This window comes from Babylonia areolata, chromosome 11 (assembly GCF_041734735.1).
Source record: "Babylonia areolata isolate BAREFJ2019XMU chromosome 11, ASM4173473v1, whole genome shotgun sequence".
NCBI classification, from domain to species: domain Eukaryota; kingdom Metazoa; phylum Mollusca; class Gastropoda; order Neogastropoda; family Buccinidae; genus Babylonia; species Babylonia areolata.
Window position 1 is genome coordinate 6,490,654 of NC_134886.1, and position 7,500 is coordinate 6,498,153.

Consider the following 7,500-nt stretch of genomic DNA (forward strand, 5'->3'; position numbering starts at 1 on the left):
CCTTCATCTCATCCTCCGTGCTTCTTCTCCGGGTCTGCTTTGGTCTGCCCACTCTCCTCTTTCCTTGGGGGTTCCATTCAAGTGCCTGTCTTGTGGTGTTGTCCGGAGGCTTTCAAAGGGTATGTCCTATTCAGGCCCATTTCCTCCTCCTGATCTCATTGATAGGCACCTGGCTGGTTCTTATCCAGAGGCAAACGTTTGATATGGTCTCTGGCCATCTGATGTTTAAAGTATTTGTGAAGGCCTATAGTTTGTGTTCGTCTTGGTTGTTCACCATGTTTCAGAGCCGTGTAAGAGGACTGCCTTAATACAATGTCGGTGTTGAAGATCCTCTGTTTGTTGTAAGTTGAAAGAGATGTAGAATTCCAAATTGGTCGCAGGATGTTGAAGGCATGCCTCGTTTGTTGATGCGGCTCATGATGTCTTCATCCGCCCCTCCATCCTTGCTCACTACGCTGCCACGGTAGACAAACCTCTGCCTCACTGATGTTTTCAACTCTGAGATGGAGCCGGTCCTGCCTCTTGTAGTTTACTCTCATGAGCTTTGTCTATCCGGTATTAATCATGAGACCTGTTTTCGTAGCTTCTTCAGACAGTCTGTTTAGCATTCCTTGGGCATCTTGGTGTCTATGTGAGAGGAGGCATACATCGTCTGCGAAGTCCAGGTCTTCTAACTGTTTGGTGAGAGTCCACTGGATCCCTGTCCCTCCATTTTCGGTGGTCTTCTTCATGATCCAGACCACAACGAAGAGGAAGATCGCAGGTGACAGCAGACAGCCCTGCCTCACGCCTGTCTGCGCCATGAAAGGATCTCTCAGTTTCCCGTTGTGGAAGACTTGGCAGGGTCGAGTCTTCATATAGCTGCTGGATGATGGAAATGGACTTCGGTGTTACGCCGTGGTGGTGCATCAACTTCCAGATGACCTTTCTGTCTGCACTGTCGAAGGCTTTTTCAAAGTCGACAAAGGTTGTGTAGAGAGGGGATTGCCATTCCACTGACTGTTCAATGATAATCCGTTAGGTGGCGATGTGATCAGTGCATGGCTTGTCTCGGCGGAAGCCTGAAGAGAGAGAGAGAGAGAGAGAGAGAGAGAGAGAGAGAGAGAGAGATGTTATTCACATTATTGGCACACATTGTTTTACAGTTACGTATTTCCAGACTAAAATCACCAGCATGTGTGAATAAACTACAAAGAAAGAAAGATAAAAAAAACAAACACCATATCGACAAAGACAGAAACAGAGGCAGACAGACGCGCACAGAACTATGCACAGACACAGAAAGACACAGACAGAGAGAGAAAGTGAGGGTGTGAAAGAGATAAGGGGGTAGGGGTGGAGAGAGAGAGAGAGAGAGAGAGACTGAAACTGAAAAATGTTTTAATGCCACTGACATTACAGTCCTATTGGCATGGGACACCTCAGAATAATCGTTTAAGAACATACAAACCAACAAAACAAAAAACAGCATAAATACAAGAATTAAAGTCGTGGCAACAACCCTGCAAAGAAAATCACAAGGCCTGTTGAAAGACAATAATTTTATAATTAAAAAAAAACAAACAAACAAAAAAAAAACACTTGTGTCGAAAACGGTTTTACCCACGTTCGACAAACTCACGGCGTGCTCAACCGAAAAGAAAAGTATGAAAAAACAAGAGAAAAGTAAACCTATGCACATTCAGTCAGTTTGTACTTTCTCCGTGCATATTAGAAAACAATACAAGTGTCGGCTTCTTTGAGTCGACCATCCAACCTAAACGCTACGACAGTTAAAACTTTACTGTGATTATTTCTTAACTTTCGAGACTGCAATTCTTTTGTTGTGTATGCCTTCACAAGTTAGAGCAATTCTTGCTACGAAAGTGCCAAGCAAGGGCGATAAATTTAGCAAGTGATCGAATAATCTTTACATTATCTGACAAAAGGAGATGGATGATGTCCCTTTCAACTGAAACACTTTCTTTAAAAACTTCACATTTTTTTACGGATATCACTGTAGGCGTTACACACAAAAAGAAAATGAATTTCGTCTTCTGTCTGCGCCCCACACACAGGGCATGGGGGTCGAATGGATGTGTCAATGAAGTACCATCCTTTACTGGCATTCAGCCCCAGTACCCTTAGCCTGAACCGAGCAAGACTAAGTCTGTGTCATTTATTGTTTAGAACTGAAATATGTATTTCCGTCTCAAATATGCTCTTGAATGAAAGAAACCAGCTATATTTTTTCCGAATCTTCTAAATGAGAATGCCAATCCTGTTTGTATGAAGAAATAAGTCTATCTGTAAATTCAGACAAGAATATTTTCACATCACTAACTCCTTGACACATCCAAACGATCCCGAAACCATGAACATTCAAAACATTCTGCACATAGTATGCCCAGTTATGCTTTCCAGATTCAAGTTGATTTAAAATCATGTTGTACGTTTGTCTGCATATTCTTTCAGAAGGAAGCTGTGTTAGCCTAAACCAGTATTTAACGCATTCAATCCAAGTTGTAATGAATAAAGGGTAACGACCAACTTCACCATAAATCATTTTATTTGATGAATGCAGTGGTACTGAAAGAAAACGTTTTTATAGCATATGTTGTGTATTTTTTCCATTTCGCTATTGTTACATAAACCCCATATTTCTGCCCCATATGACAACATTGGTACAACCTGTGAATCAAATAGTTTCTAAAAAATGGAAAAATCAATGCAGTTTAGTTTCTTTAAGGATTTTATAATTTCTATTGTTCCTCTTTTCCCTTTTCTACAGGATTCTACACATGTGCTCTGAAGACTCAGCTTTGTGGTGAATAAAAGACCTAAAACGCTAATCTCATTGTTGCCATAAAACTATCTTTGAGAGAGAGAGAGAGAGAGAGAGAGAGAGAGAGAGAGAGAGAAAAGAGACAGACAGACAGACAGACAGAGGAACACATAGACAGAGAGAGGGAAGGGGTGGGGGTGGGGAGGAGGAGGAGAGGAGGGTGACGGAGAGAAAAAACGATGTTGAGAAAGAAAGAAAGAGATAGTTATGGGAGAGAGAGAGAGCAATCGCCTGGGATTTGTGGGATTAGAAGTTTGGGAAGTCTGGGTAGACAAAAGAATATATATATATATATATATATATATATATATATATATATATATATATATATATATATATATATATGGACATTGGTAAAGACCAGAACGGCCAAACACTCCCTACAGCAGTCACATCGACTCTAGAACATAAAATAGAAACAAGTGAAACAAACAAACAGAATAATAATACAAAAAAAATAGAAAAGAAAACAGAAAAAGGCATAGACAAGCACAAAAACAACACGACAAAAGCAAGAGCAGACAGAACAACGTAAACAAACTACAACGATATTAAAAACAATGACAAACAGCTATACGATAACTGCTACTTCCTCTACTGCAGCTGCCGCGCTACTGTTACTACTACTACTACTACTACTACTACATTTTATTTATGAATGAATTCATCTATTTATCAATTGAGACATCTTGTTATAACGCATACAGTATATATCCTTGAAGTTCTATATTACTACTACTACTACATTACGTTTGCTGCTGCTGCAACGGAAACAGCTGATCAACAACAACAACAGAAACAAAATATTCACATATTTTCATCAACAATAATTATATCAACCACCAAAAAAAAACAGCATGATCAACAACAGCGACTATTACGGCATCATAAATGATGGCGGCGACAGCAGTTTCAGTTTCAGTTTCAGTAGCTCAAGGAGGCGTCACTGCGTTCGGACAAAACCATATACGCTACACCACATCTGCCAAGCAGATGCCTGACCAGCAGCGTAACCCAACGCACTTAGTCAGGCCTTGAGAAAAAAAATGAAAAAAAAGGGGAATAAGTAACAGATAAGCTTACATAAATAAATAAATAAATAATAATTATAATATAGAAAAAGGTAGTAATAGTAATAATAATAATAATAATAATAATAATAATAAAAAATAAAATAAAATAAAATAAATAAATAAATAAATAATTTTTTTTTAAAGAAAAAAAAAGACAGCAATGATGGTAAATAAGCAAATAAATGTAAAACATTAAGACACACATTCACACATGCATAACAGATATGCACCAAACATGCAGTTTCACAGATATGAAAGCACAGTCAAATACATATAAACGTACATGAGCTCCAACACACACACACACACCACACACACACACCACACACATTACCCTGCACCGACAGCAGAATCAGCAGCAACAACCACTATAGCAAGCAAGCAAACATCAACAACAACAACGACGACAACAACATCAACAACAACATCAACAATAAACGAAAACTATTCCGACGACAGTACCTGCCAACGCGCATCAGCAAGTGCAAGGTTAAATAATCAACAAACAAAAAAACACAAAAAAACTTATACATGTATTGGTTATTTTCCTTTCCACCAGTCGGTCTATCTCAGCTCTAGGGCATTGCATGGTAAATTGGTCTGGCACCTAAAAGGCAGTAGTCTGGCACTACTGGGAAAGTCGAATTTTTTTTTCCATCGTTCGAGCGTCCCCTCACCCCCCACCCCTCCCCCACCCCTCCCCCTCCCAACCTCTCCCCATCCCTTTCCATACTTCGCTTTGAGTTTTTAAACCAAGCTGTCAGTTGTGCTGAAGACAGGGAATGGATGTGGGGCCCAGTCGCCAGAAACAGTTTTCTCCGCTGTTAACGAGCACAAAATGTGAAGTTCACCTCCATGCTGTGGATGGCTCAGTGTCTGTGTCTGTCTCAGCTACTTTGTGTCTCTGTCTCTGTGTCTGTGTCTGTCTCAGCTATTCTGTGTTTGTGTCTCTGTCTCTGTGTCTGTGTCTGTCTCAGCTACTTTGTGTCTCTGTCTCTGTGTCTGTGTCTGTGTCTGTCTCAGCTACTCTGTGTTTGTGTCTCTGTCTCTGTGTCTGTGTCTGTCTCAGCTACTTTGTGTCTCTGTCTCTGTCTCTGTGTCTGTGTCTGTGTCTGTGTCTGTCTCAGCTACTTTGTGTCTCTGTCTCTGTGTCTGTGTCTGTCTCAGCTACTTTGTGTCTCTGTCTCTGTCTCTGTGTCAGTGTCTGTGTCTGTCTCAGCTACTTTGTGTCTCTGTCTCTGTCTCTGTCTCTGTGTCTGTGTCTGTGTCTGTCTCAGCTACTTTGTGTTTGTGTCTCTGTCTCTGTGTCTGTGTCTGTGTCAGTGTCTGTGTCTGTCTCAGCTACTTTGTGTCTCTGTCTCTGTCTCTGTGTCTGTGTCTGTCTCAGCTACTTTGTGTTTGTGTCTCTGTCTCTGTCTCTGTGTCTGTGTCAGTGTCTGTGTCTGTCTCAGCTACTTTGTGTCTCTGTCTCTGTCTCTGTGTCTGTGTCTGTGTCTGTGTCTGTCTCAGCTACTTTGTGTCTCTGTCTCTGTCTCTGTGTCTGTGTCTGTGTCTGTGTCTGTCTCAGCTACTTTGTGTCTCTGTCTCTGTCTCTGTGTCTGTGTCTGTCTCAGCTACTTTGTGTTTGTGTCTCTGTCTCTGTGTCTGTGTCTGTGTCTGTGTCAGTGTCTGTGTCTGTCTCAGCTACTTTGTGTCTCTGTCTCTGTCTCTGTGTCTGTGTCTGTGTCTGTCTCAGCTACTTTGTGTCTCTGTCTCTGTGTCTGTGTCTGTGTCTGTCTCAGCTACTTTGTGTTTGTGTCTCTGTGTCTGTGTCTGTGTCTGTGTTTGTGTCTCTGTCTCAGTGTCTGTGTCTGTCTCAGCTACTTTGTGTCTCTGTCTCTGTGTCTGTGTCTGTGTCTGTCTCAGCTACTTTGTGTCTCTGTCTCTGTGTCTGTGTCTGTGTCTGTCTCAGCTACTTTGTGTCTCTGTCTCTGTCTCTGTGTCTGTGTCTGTCTCAGCTACTTTGTGTCTCTGTCTCTGTGTCTGTGTCTGTGTCTGTGTCTGTCTCAGCTACTTTGTGTCTCTGTCTCTGTCTCTGTCTCTGTGTCTGTGTCTGTCTCAGCTACTTTGTGTCTCTGTCTCTGTCTCTGTGTCTGTGTCTGTCTCAGCTACTTTGTGTCTCTGTCTCTGTCTCTGTGTCTGTGTCTGTGTCTGTCTCAGCTACTTTGTGTCTCTGTCTCTGTCTCTGTGTCTGTGTCTGTTCTGTCTCATTTGTTTTGTGTTTTCGTCTCTGTCTCTGTCTCTTTGTCGTTCTCACAGTCTTTCACTTCTGTCTCTTCCTTTCCTTCATACCCGATTCTCTCTCTCTCTCTCTCTCTCTCTCTCGTTCGTTTGTTCGTTCTCTCCCCAGCTCTCTCTCTCTCTCTCTCTCTCTCTCTCTCTCTCTCTCTCTCTCTCACCCACCATCTCTCCCTCTCCATTTCTTTCGAATATACAGAAATGTCGATTTCTAATTAATAATAACAATCATCATTATGATAGAAATGATAATAATCCAAATGATAATAACAATATCATTTGTTTTCAGTCTAATATTATCATCTTAGATGAACAGACTATAAATAAATAAACGCGAAAAGCAGAGATAGAATCAGATGCACGTACTTGAAGAGGAAGGTTGTTCCAGATGTGAGGAGCAGCAAAGAAGAAAGAACGTTCACTATAGGTTCTTGTATTGACACGAACGTGTATTACGTGTATTACCGTTTTCTATATTTACCCCGCCAAGCTAGCAGTAATACTTCGTTTTCGGAGGTCTGCTTACTGGGTGTGTTCTTGTTTCCATAACCCACCGAACACTGAATTCGAGTACAGGATCTTTAACGTATGTCTGTGATCTTCTGTACGCACTGTACACTGTAGACACATGAAGGGGGTTCAGGCACTCGCAGGTCTGCATACACCTTGGAGATAATAATAATAATAATAATAATGGATACTTATATAGCACACTATCCAGAAATCTGCTCTAGGTGCTTTACAAAAACGCTTTGTTAACATAAAACATTATATCTATGTTACATACACACACCAAAATGTGACTACACACACACACACACACACACACACACACACACACACACACACACACACACACACACTGCATACATACATTTTAACATACATGTGTATCTAACAGCTACCCTAACACATACGCACACATAGGCAGGCACAAACTTACATAAACACACGCACACACAATACACATTCATATACATGCATGTAGTTATGTACACATACATATGTATACACACATAGTCAAGCACAGCTAACGCAAAGGAAGTGGACCTGCCACAATTGAACTTATTGCTGCGGGAAAAGGTGAGTTTTGAGACGAGATTTAAAAGATGCGAGGGAATCAGAATAACGGAGGTTATCAGGGAGCTTGTTCCACGTCTTTGGCGATTGAAAAGAAAACGATCTGTGTCCATAGGTCTTACTTCTGACGTGAGGTATCCTGAGAAGTCGAGTATCAGAGGAAGAATGGAGCTGGCGAGACGGGGTATAGATATGGATGAGTTCAGAAAGATACTTGGGGCTAGATCCGTTGACTGCAGAAAAGGT